This window comes from Mirounga angustirostris, unplaced genomic scaffold (genome assembly GCF_029215605.1).
Source record: "Mirounga angustirostris isolate CCGP_5_RB_7025 unplaced genomic scaffold, mMirAng1.0.hap1 SCAF_4, whole genome shotgun sequence".
In the NCBI taxonomy this organism is placed as follows: domain Eukaryota; kingdom Metazoa; phylum Chordata; class Mammalia; order Carnivora; family Phocidae; genus Mirounga; species Mirounga angustirostris.
In genome coordinates, this window is record NW_026991712.1 from 14550481 (window position 1) to 14561799 (window position 11319).

Consider the following 11319-nt stretch of genomic DNA (forward strand, 5'->3'; position numbering starts at 1 on the left):
CAAAGGCAGTGGGGCCACATTGTATTATCTTCCTAGGGCTGCTGCCACCAATTTCCACAAACTTGGTGGCTTAAGACAACAGACATTTATTCTCTCACAGTTCTGGAGCAAGACTTTGGAAATGAAGGTACCCGCAGGGCCATGCTTTCTCTCAGTGCTCTAGAGAAAAATCCTCCCCTGCTTCTTCCTAGCTTCTGGTAGTTGCTGGCAATCCTCGGTGTTCCTTGGTTTGTAGAGACATCAACTCCAACTTCTGCCTCTGCCATCACACAGCATTCCCTCCATAACTGAGCTTCAATTTCCCTTTTCTTATAAGGACACAGTCACTGGATTAGGGCCCACCTTAATCCAGTATGACTTCATTTTAACTGATTGCATCTGCAAAGACCCTATTTCTAAGTAAGGTCACATTCACAGGGACTAGGGGTGAGGACTCCAACATATCTTTTTGGAGAATACAATTCAACTCACATCCATTCTCAAGAGGGCAGTTGGCACTGGGACTAGTGGGCTGGCCCTGAGAACTGAGTCAGAAGATGAGAAGGGGCACAATGTTTGCACATCTGTAGGGTCATGGATGCTGGAACCAGTTCCTCCTGAATCTGACTTATATTTGAGAATAGCTTTTTTTCTGGGCCTGAGCTGAGCAAACTGATAACGAAGGAATCAGGCCCAAGGTTTGAACCCACTAGGGTGCAGGGTCCTTGTCACAGAGTATAGGCCTGGGAAGTGGCCCAGCTCACCTTCAAAGTACCATTGTCCTTGGTGTGAGAACTGTTGTCTTCTCTGGGAGCCAGGGATTCTGACCCAGCAGCTTTGCATTTTGGACTTGACCTGGCCCCAAACCAACACTTTCCTCCCTTTCTGCTCTTTGCCATCCCAGACATCACGCTCAGATAGACACTGAAGTGCTGATTCTGGGTTCTACTCCAACTTTGTCTGTTAGATACTATGAACAACTACAATATTAACAGCTCACATATTAAGAAAACTTACTACATGCCAAGCATTGTTCAGAATGCTTTCTGTGTATTAACTCATTTAATCCTCCTAAACCCCTTTGAGGTCGGGGCTGGGGACATCCCCACCTTCCAGTTAGAGATGAAAGGACGTTGACCCAGATTTCCGCAGACCCCTTCTGCTGTGCAGATAATAAAGGGAGGTACAGCCCTCTGAGCCTGGGTTTCTACCATCCCTGCTCAGGGCTTGCGAAGTGCCCACACAGGCCAGGAGGCCTGAAGTGTGGCAGGAGAAGCACTGTGGTTCCACAGATGCTTAGCTTCTTATTTACACTGACTATGCCCAAGGCAGCAGAGGGCACCATGGTCTGCAGCACCTAAGATTTTCCCCGGGCCAAACTCTGTGCCCAACTCAGTTCTTTCTCTCCCAAACTTCTTCCCAGACCTTCCTCCAGGGGGCTCTTGCTAGGTCACATGTACAGTATTTTTTTTTTTTCTCCTTATAACATCATGATCCCCAAAAAGGAGTTACCAAGGTAACCAGGAAAGATGCACACAGTCTTTATGGAGACTTCATCTCTATTTAATCGGATTACGTGTTTTTGGCTTACTCCGTTCTTGTGATAACAAGAACACAACATTTTCTTATGTAGTTAGTTTCCAGCTCCTTATTCTGCATTTTGCTCAGCCTGTCTTATTGACCTTCAAACTTCTTCCAGAAATTACTAACAACTCAAGAATTTACAAGCCAGGAAACTCCCTAACCTTCAGTGAAATAGATAACCCTTTCCAGCGAAACTTGCCCTCTACGTGAAGCACGTGGGGAGTCCTTCAGAGGAGAGGAACCAGATATTTAGACTCCATTCTATGCCGCCATACACTCTGAGAAGTGACCCGAGGACATTCTCTACAACTCAAGTAGCAAAGAGGGACACTGCAGTCAAAATAATAATAATAATAATAATAATCACTTCCTATCTTCCTGATGATTAGAAGAGACAATGTTTTATTGTCCCTGAGTTCGTCTGCCTTCTGTCATGTCACCCTTTCCTTGACGACCTAAATAGCCAAACTCAAATCCCCATTCTAAATGACTGAGAGAAGTCCAACATGCTCCAAAGACGTCTGAAGATTCTCACGATTCTCCAAAGGATCCCCTAATAAAACCATCCTTGTCTTTAATGACTTGATTTTTAAAAAATAATGTCAAATGATTCCCATAAAGAACAAAAGGCACCCCTTAGAGCGAGTATCTGATCTCACTCTCCCTGCACTTCCTGGGTCAGCCCCAGCCACGGAATATTTCCAGCCTCGTTCTCCTTAGGTCTCAGCCTGGCACCATCTTCTGGGCATTGGTCCCTCCCTTCAGCCCTGCCCACCTGTCTCTTCCACCCTGCAGGCTCCTGGGATGTGGGTTGGGGGGTTGGGGTGGGTTGAAAACTCCCTTTATTTTCCAGGGAGCTTTATCTCCCCTTGGTGTCAACTTCCTCCTTGTATATCACAGCTGAGTCTTATCTTTCCTAATCAAAAAGGACATTGGAGTGTTTTCCTAAGTTAGTGAGCTATTCATTGCGTATCCTTACTTTTAGTGAAGCAGAAACTGAAAAAAACTTAAAAAAAAATTCTCCCATTCCCTATTTTTATTTTTTATTTTTTAAAAATATTTATTTATTTATTTTAATTTTGTTTTATTATGTTATGTTAGTCACCATGCAATACATCATCAGCTTTTGATGCAGTGATCCACGATTCATTGTTTTCGTACAACACCCAGTGCTCCATGCAGTACATGCCCTCCTTAATACCCATCACCGGGCTAACCAATCCCCCCCCGCCCCGCCCGCCTCTAAAACCCTCAGTTTGTTTCTCAGAGTCCATAGTCTCTCATGGTTCATCTCTCCTTCCGATTTTTAAAGAGAGTCCAAGATGCTCTCTCCCTTTTAGCAGCATCTGCTGGTAGAAGGGGAGAGAGGCCAGGAAAGAATTTTTTCTCTGCTGTCCAGAGCAACCCCTAGTGGCTGTGGGCTTTTAGCTTTTTCTTTCTTGCTGCTTTAGGGAAAGCACAGAGCAGATGATTGCAGTGAGTCAATAAATGTTGGTCCTCCCCAAATGTTGGTCCTCCTTATGTTCCTTACTCTCCCTGCAAACAAGGGGAAGACAGAATCAGGTCACCCTGGTGCTAAGGCTCTGTCCAATCATGACATTTACTATACCTAGTGCACCTCTAAGGATGGAGCCCAGTTGTCCTGCCAGGAAATTTCAGGGGAAACTTGGGACACTTTTACAACTGTCTGTGGTATCTGGCATCACACTGACACTCACTGCAAAAATCTCACCCACAACCTTTAGTGTCAGCATTTCTGGGGTGCTGATGGTGGGGAAATTTATGCTTCTTCCTGGCTACCCTGCCTTCTCAATCCCCAGCACATCTCTGGTTTTTTTGAGACCATACTTTCATTGCAAGGGCCTGGGTCATCTATCACCATCTTCCAGATTCAGCAGGTTTTCAGGAGACTGGGAGCCCAGTACACAGCCGAGGAAGGAGAGGATGTGGGAAGCCAACCCTAATTCACCTTCATGTGGGTGGTCGCAGAGAGGGAAGGCTGGCTGGCTGTGCTCTTCCAAAGAATAAACCTCTGGGCTTTTTTGCTGCAGTAAAGCAACTGACTCTTGGCTGTGATTCATAGAGAAATCAATGTGGGGTTTAACCGCTTCTTAAACTTATTTAAAAAGAACCCTTTTGTTGTGAGCCCCCGGTGTCCCTATATGCAGAGGTGCACAGTCCCACCAGTTTCTGATTCTCTGGGGACACGTGTGGCATAAACCAGCCTATACAGCTGGTTTTCCCACTGCAGGCTTTGGATCAGCCTTTTGCATTCACTGTCCTATCAGTCATCCATCTGCTTTGTGGCTTCTCAGATTTTGCTGCTAGTATGTCCGATTTTCTTTGTCCTTGAGGGTTTGCACTTGGAATAATCCCTTTACTCTCTTTGGACTGCGTTTGGGTCATTGAAGAGATGAGTGAGTGCCTCCATCTTCAACTCGATTTTGTTTTTAAAGAAAAACAGTATGTAATTGTTCTCCCCAACTAATTGCAGAAATTCCTCAGCCCAAATCAGAGGAGCAGGGTGGGATTGTCAGAGCAGCAAGGGTTGATCATGGCAGTAGCCCACTTTCACCTGCTAAACACTATCTTTACCCATCTGAGTCACATTTAACTGGCAAATGGGGACCAGAGTAGCTTCCTCAAAGTTCTATGAGATCGAGTATGTCAGTTACCTGGCTGGCAGGAAATATATACTAAGTTTAGCTCTTCGTTCCCTTTGAACCCACAAAGGAATGTGGTTTATAATTAAACATGGAGAGGTCGAATAAAACACTTGAAGGAAGACGGTGGGCAGCATGCATAGTCTCTTCTTTCCGTGGACAGCAGCTGAGAGGAGATCAGCTTGCCAGAATGATCCTGGAGCCCCAGGTCCCCACCTTGGTTACCAGTGGAGCCCTGGTTTCTTGGCATTTCCTGTGTCCTTTTGTCTCACGGCTCATTTGTTTTCCTTCCTATTCTTGGGCCAGATTTCAGGCTAATAAGAGACATAGTGTATACATAAATCCACTATTGTCATAAAACCTGCTAGCCTTGCTTCTGTGATTTAACAGTGACTGTAGGGAGGGAAGAATAAATTACAGTCAGATGGCTAAGTGGTATGCATTACTTGTTTATGACTTCATATTTAAGTTTGAGAGTTCGACATTCCTTGCGCTGTCCTTAACGAACTTTCTTGGGAAGCCGTACATATTAGGCCCCGCTGACTTTCCTGTCTCGTTTTCATGCACTGTTGTTCTGCAACACTACATTTCACCCCAAATTCCTCTGCATTAGAGATACACACACACACACACATGCTCACACGTATACACACACTCACACATATACACACACATATAACCTACACCGGCATCTCTCACAGTTTGGTCCCTAGACCACTAGCATCAGAAATACCAGGTTTGCATATTGAAAACGGAGACTTCTGGAACTTACTCTGTAAGAAGTAATGACACTTTTTGCGCTACAGATGTCTTGGGCCTTGGACTCTCTTCCCACAACAGTGCATGCAATTAAATACAGGGGATCACAAGGGAAAATAATTATACAGTTTTATATCTCTAGAACTGTCTATCAATTTTCTGATGTAAGATACGTTTATTTATTAACACGTTAAATAAGATTTAGCATCAAGTTTAGTAACTTCTGTTGTTTCAGCATAAACATGATTTTTGAGATATCTACTGACTTCAAAATATTTGGGGTTTCTGTTGGTGGCATCACAGAGACTACTACTTGCCTAGTTTGTTGCCGACTTTCAAAATGCTAAACTTCACTTAAAGGTTAGTGAAAATAAAGATGTAAAATGTTTCCTGTCCAAGATCAGGGACTTCCTGAATTTGAATTATATACACTAAGTTAAAAAACAAAACAAAACAAAACAACCTCTACACCTATTTGAGTCTCAGAGAGAGGGTCTAGAAATCTGCATTTCAGCAAGTTTCCAGAACATGAGACCCTGAGCATTATGTTCTAAACAGACCAAACTTCAGGGCTCCTTCTACTTGGTAAGGCTTGCCTCAGCATTGCCATGGTTTCCCTGATAATTTTCTTTATCTTACACCCTAGCCTTGGGCAGATCTATTTTCTCTTTTATCTGGCTCCGTAGCACTTGTGGAATGTACTCATTGTTCTGCTCTCTGCTCCACCCCATCATGGAAGAGAAGGGTGGAACAGCATGTTACAAAATGTTAATATCAGAAGGGAAAACATAAAGAGCACAGGAAGTCCTGGATAATATATTTCAGTTTCCTATTGACTGAGAATCCATAAAATGATGGGCATTTTGGAATAGCTTTTGTAGATCATTTGCCTTGGCCCTGAGCTCTGTGTCAGGAGTTTGTGGTTTTGTTCTAGGATTTCCAAGCACGTTCGCGGGAGTTTCATCGTCTGCAGAGTATGATGCTTCAGGCCTTTCCCACTTATCTTCTTTCCTCCTAAATCAACACCCTGAGCCCTTTAACCCTGTCACCCACCCTGTCCTATCTTCAAAGTCCACTCTTCAAGGTTAGGTATCCTCTTATGTTTATTTCTGCAACTGCTAGAAGCTTAGCAAGGATTTCAGCTTTGGGGATAGAAGTAGACAAGAGAAGCAGTGGGCTTCACAGCACACTGGTCTGCGAGTGGATTGTATTAAGAAAAAAAGCCACAAAACCTTATTCCACGAAGACCGGCTCCTATAGACACATCTTCTATACCTTTTTTTCGTCTATATCTTATTAGGCTGAAAAGAGTCTGTCTCCTTCCCCAGTTTGAGTTACTTTATCAAAGTCAGCAGCTCCAGGAAAGATAGAGGCTGGGAGGAGGGTTGGGGGTGAAAGCCCCAGCATACCATGTAGAGTTGGTTCTGTAGGTGCTTATCTGAGCTCTGTTGTTAGACTGAATTCTCCCACAGCAGGGCCCACTATTTAAAAACTAGTGATTTTTTTTTTTCTGTTGAGCAAGTTAGCCTGTTTAAGTCGAAATTCTCTGAATTATAATAATACTTACATTACAGGGTTATGTTACATAATAAAGCATTTCACTCAGTATCACATATATAGTAAGTGTTTAATAAAGGAGCTTTATTACTATTTGTCTTTTATTTCCAATACCCAGCAGAGTGCTGGCACATAAAAAGTACTCAGCACACTCGTAAACACTTGAAGTGCAAGAAGGAGATAAAGGAGCTGAGAATCAGGAAACCTAGGTCCAAGTCCTACCTCTGCCACTAACTTACTTTTGACCTTGGGCAAGTGTCTCATTCTTTCTGGTCAATGACCTAATCCATCAACTGGAAGGACTGGATCATCTAATTTCAAAAGCAGGGGTTCCAATGTTTCAGAATCGACTGGATTCTACTACTACTACTACAAAGCAACAGTATTGCAGATCTCCAGCCTAGAGTTTGACAAGGAAATTGATATTTTATCTTCTGAGTGTGATTTTGATCATCAATCAGGTTGAGAGGTACTATTCTAAGGTTCTTTTACCTTGATCTCTCAAAGATTATATTTTAGGACAGTATAAGGAATTAAGCAAATAACCTTAGCAGTAAAAGAGAACATGGAATCTTTCCAACACGCAGAATTTTTTTTTGTGTGATGAGAGCATTTTTATTCCTATGGGCCCTACCCCCTCATTTATCCAATAAATAACTGAGCCATTATGAGCCAGGAGCTCTGGAAGGACTTGGAATCCCAGAGGGAACAGCACACACTCCTTTCTTTGGAGGAGCTCAGAAGCTGGGGGAGAAAACCAGTGATCTCAATACAACCGTGTCCCTGTCAGGGTACAGAGGGAGATGAGATGCAGTGGCTCCAGGAGGAGCTCAGGACTCAGTCTTGGGTGTTTAGAGGTGACCTTCTGAAGGAAGTCACACTGAGCCGGCTTCTCTCTCCCTTTCCAAACACAGAGGGAAGCCTTCCTTGATGCATCAAGGCTTCTTCACAGCAAATACACCAAGCTGAAGCACAACCTGCAGATTGATTAAATATCTAAAACTCTCCTCCGTGAAATGGCAAAACATAGTTAAAACTTCCATGCTATTAAATTAGAGGGGAAAAAAAAGATGGCTGCTTCTTTCTTCTCCCTTCCTTCTTTCCTTCCTTCTTTCTTTCTATTTTTTTTTTTTTTCTAAATAGCAGCTGAATTGAATTCTTAAGCATCCACCAAGTGCTCATTATATACTCAAGCCAAACTGCGTTTTGGCTTCCAAAGGAGTGGGAGTTTGCTCTGGAGTTGCTAGTTCTATAACCGGACAGCTTGCGATGAAGTGGGGGTCTTTTTCCTAATTGTGTCATTAAAATTTCCCTAGCGTGGACAGAAAAGTTATTAATTTGCCAATGAAAAATACTTAAATGTCATTAAAATTTTCTACTCTCTCATAATTCTCCATAATGGTGCAAAAATCAACTCCAGACTCCAATTCTGAGATTGCATTTTCAAAGAACCCTGCGCTGAAGTCTCAGATTACCTAATTACCATATTTATTGCCAGATTCTGTTTTCTAATCCCTGATGATTTTGTCAGATATATTTATGTACCAATCCTTTTCTTCTTTGGCCATGGGTATGGAGTTGGGCTTGCTGCAGTCTGAATAGGAAAGGCTTTTGGTTATGGACAATAGAAGAAAGCCTGGGCAGGAATGGCTCTTAAAGGCACACCCTGTCAGAGCCAGACGGAGGGAAACCGTGGCTGGCTTCCAAGTGATCACTACTGACATCAGACTCACCATATTGTAATTGTAATGGATATAAATTAAGCTACACAAATAATCTGGCTTCTCTCCCATTTAGAAGACCCAAGCCAGGATCCCCCTTGAATTCTGCTTGGATCCAGAGAGGATCCAGGTTTCTCTTAATTCTTCCCTAATTGGAACTTAGCCACAAAAAAGTTTGTCATCCCCAAGAAGGAGAAAACAAATTAAATGATAGTTATATTTAGGTGTCCCCGTGGTTCTATCCAAGCGAGAGAATGGCTATGATTCTGAAGGTCTTAAAAGAACCGTGGCTTGGTTTATGGATGCCAAATTTCAGTTTTATACAGCTCAGTGGGCAGAGTGGTTTTGGTTTTGATTTTGGTTATAAGGAGGTTGCACGTGAGTAAGAAAAACAAAATCCCATTTTAGTTTATTTCGAACATTCGCTAGGTCCCCCAATTCTCTGGAAAAAAAAAAAAGCTCTGATGGGCTAAAATGAACATAACTTGACTTAGCAATTCTTAGTTTATTTCCATTCGCTTCTTCTCATTAAGATAAAAGGAAGCACATACACACACACAGCTAAACAGAATAAAATAGAAAATCAGAGCTTGAAAATGCTTTCTCTTTTAGTGATCAAATATAATATCTGGAAAGTCTTTGTGTTTACACACTGGTTGTGGCTGGGTAGTTTTAGTATCTGCTTTTAAATTAAGATATTCCTAGCAATTTTTTTTTTCTGTAAACTATTGCAATATTTTCAGATCTCCCCTTTTCCCCCTTTTAGGTTAAAACATTTTCTTCTTTTAATGGCTGGGTGGTTTTCATATATCATTTAAAATTAAGATGTTCTTTTCCACTCTCTCCCTAAATTCTTAAAATATGCTGATATTCCCCCCTCTAGGTTAAAGACTATCTTCTATATATACCGTTATTTTTTCAAGGACCCCAGTTGTAATCCCAAATAGATGCTGCACTTAGCACTTAACCATTCTTGGCAAGGAGGCCCTTTGCTTGTAACATGAGAATAGAGATTTGCTCTCTGAAATACATTGCAATCCTGTGATAAAATAACCACATAATAGCTAAAAGCACAGACAAAAACTGAGCTGAGGACTTCTTAAAAGTGTCCACTTACTACAGTAAACCAACATACAAATGATAATGATGTCATAAACCATAGAAGCAAAATTGGAGCTTTTTGTATTTAGAAAATGAATGGAGGAAACTTAGCATTTACTGAGCACGCACATAGACTAGGAACTGTGTTCCATGTTTCTTCTAGTTTCCTTTCTTACTGGCAAGAATCCTGAAAGGTAGACCTTATTATCCTGATTAGCTATTTATTCATTTATTGGTTCATGCCTATTTATACACACAGACACACACAAAGTCACCCACTTGTTCACTGGCTGCCCGCTGTGGGCCAGACACTCTGCTAAGCTTCTGCTGCACCAGCTGAGTCAAGCCTGTCTTTGAGGTGCATCCAGTTTAATAGGGTGGGCGGAGGTGAGGGGGGCAGGTAGCAAAAAGATAAATCCTGAAATGTTGAGTGCCACTACAGAGATATGAGTAAAATGTTGATGAAGTTAAGAGCAAAACCTGGAGTCACTGAGAGATCAAGAGCTTTCTCTCGCCTTCTTTCCCTAGATAGAAACTATAGAGAACAGGGGCCTTTGGCTAAGAATTTAATTGAATCTTTGCTAGGGCAGCAATTGCGCTGATTTTCTTCTAGTAATGAAGGAAGCAGCTCTTGCCATGGGGTCTGTTCTTTTTCCCTGCAAGCTCCAAGAGGCCCAATTTGGAAGTGGGGGGGTGGTTAAATAAAAAGGACTAAACTCTACTCTGCAGGATAATGTGATTTACAGACTATGGGTAGAGATGAACTTTTCAAATTATGAAGCACTTCCAAAATTAATGTCTTCGTTCTTATGGTGAAGACGATTCTTTCCCCAGACTTGTCCTGGGGAGGTTGTATGTTGGGAGTGTTTTGCCTAATAAGTGTGTCTCCACACCCACCAGTGGGAGGTTGGGAAGGAATGGGAACTGGAGAGCCTGGGAATGGTCAGACCATGCTGGGGAAATCTCTTCCCCTGTTCTGTAAACTGTCACTGGCAGTCAACGAAGGGTGTTGTGTGGTATTTTCTGACCCCACTTCTGTTTGTTTGTTTGTTTGTTTGTTTTTTAGATTTTTATTTATTTATTTGATAGAGAGAGAGACAGCGAGAGAGGGAACATAAGCAGGGGGAGTGGGAGAGGGAGAAGCAGGCCTCCCGCTGAGCAGGGAGCCTGATGCGGGGCTCAATCCCAGGACTCTGGGATCATGACCTGAGCCGAAGGCAGACGCTTAACGACTGAGCCACCCAGGCGCCCCTCTGACCCCACTTCTGATACCAAATGTGTGTCATTTTTCCATGCCAGTTCTCCAATTCTCCAACACCAACTGGGGATCCAGCAAGTCAATGCAATTCTGACACAACCCCACCTGGAGTTAGCACAGACCCCACAAGACTGTCCTACTTCAGTTGCCAGCTGTGGATGGAATGCCCAGGCTATCCACACTCCTGGCCAACTCACTACAGATTTGGAGGTTCCTGTGACTCCCCTCCTCAGGTTCTATAATTTACTAAAATGACACACAGAACTCAGAAAAACGCCTATTTACATTTACCAGTTTAATATAAAGGATAGAATTCAGAAACAGACAGATGGAAGAGACGTGCAAGGTGAGGTATATGGGGCATAAGGTGGTGGGGGGGATGTGTGCTACCTTCCCAGCATATCAATGTTTTCCAACCCAGAAGCTCTCCAAATTTCATTGTTCAAGAGTTTTTATAACTCAGTCTCTACCCCCCCTTCCCTCCCTCAATGCTCGGGTGGGGTGGATGGATGGAGGGGCTGAAAGTTCTTACCTACTGATCACAGGTTTGGTTTTCCCATCCTGAAGCTAACTGGGACACCACCCTTTGACGCCTCATTAACATAAACTCAAATGTAGTCAAAAGGGGCTTGTTATGAATAATAAAAGACACTCCATCACTCAGGAAACCCCAAGGCTTTTGGAAGCTCTGTGCCAG